The sequence below is a fragment of the Tupaia chinensis genome, unplaced genomic scaffold (assembly GCF_000334495.1).
Source record: "Tupaia chinensis unplaced genomic scaffold, TupChi_1.0 Scaffold140692_1, whole genome shotgun sequence".
NCBI classification, from domain to species: domain Eukaryota; kingdom Metazoa; phylum Chordata; class Mammalia; order Scandentia; family Tupaiidae; genus Tupaia; species Tupaia belangeri.
In genome coordinates, this window is record NW_006200562.1 from 39,319 (window position 1) to 40,135 (window position 817).

At 43.3% G+C, this 817-nt stretch overlaps 1 pseudogene; it reads left to right on the forward strand.

The window, feature by feature from the left end:
• Nucleotides 1-236, forward strand: part of LOC102499430 (importin subunit alpha-3-like) — a 4,432-nt pseudogene extending 4,196 nt beyond the window's left edge.
• Nucleotides 237-817: the final 581 nt, after the last annotated feature.

The window sequence follows — 817 nt, forward strand, 5'->3', positions numbered from 1 at the left end:
CGGGGGGGGGCCCCCGCGGGCTTGCCGGCCACCACCACCGCTGCGCAGGGGCGGGGGGGGGGCACGCAGGGCCCTCCGCCGCCGCGCGGGGTGTGGACGGGGCCCACCTCATAGATCAGTATTTATCTGGTGATGATACTGATGAAGATCCTAGCCTCATTTCTGAAGCAACAGAAGGAGGTATTTACAATTTTGACCCAACAGCCAACCTCCAAACAAAAGAATTTAATTTTTAAGTTCAATCAAGTGCAGCTTCTTTCCCACATTAAATATGAAGCACCACAAGATGGCTACCAAGTGACAAAAACAACAGTGACAAAAGGCTCCCAAACACACATGCCTCTTCATTTTGATGCTTCTAAAGCAAGCCATGTTTCAGTCACTTTGCAGTTGCCAAAAGTCACTATCACATAGACTGTAAATGCATATGCATGATTTCCTGAACTGTTTTAGAATTTTCCTTAACAATCTCAACAGCCCTATTTTTCCTAGTTCCTTGGTGCCACATGCAGACAACTGCAGTCTCCAGTTTAGAATATCCCATAGTGGTGGCTTGTCAGCTGCCCACTGATACTTTGGAAAATGGTACACTGTGGATTAAGACACTTTGGTATGATGCATATACATGTTGGAAGAAAGAAAAGGTGCAGTATGATCTGAGCCTACTTCATTGTCCTCCACAAACATATTTTTATATTCTTTATGTGGAAAAATAGATTTTAAAGTACAAGTCAAATGATTTTCATTGGTGGAACTGACACACACAAAAAGTAACTTAAAATGAAGAAACTTGGCTATAGATAAAACAGATAAGTTT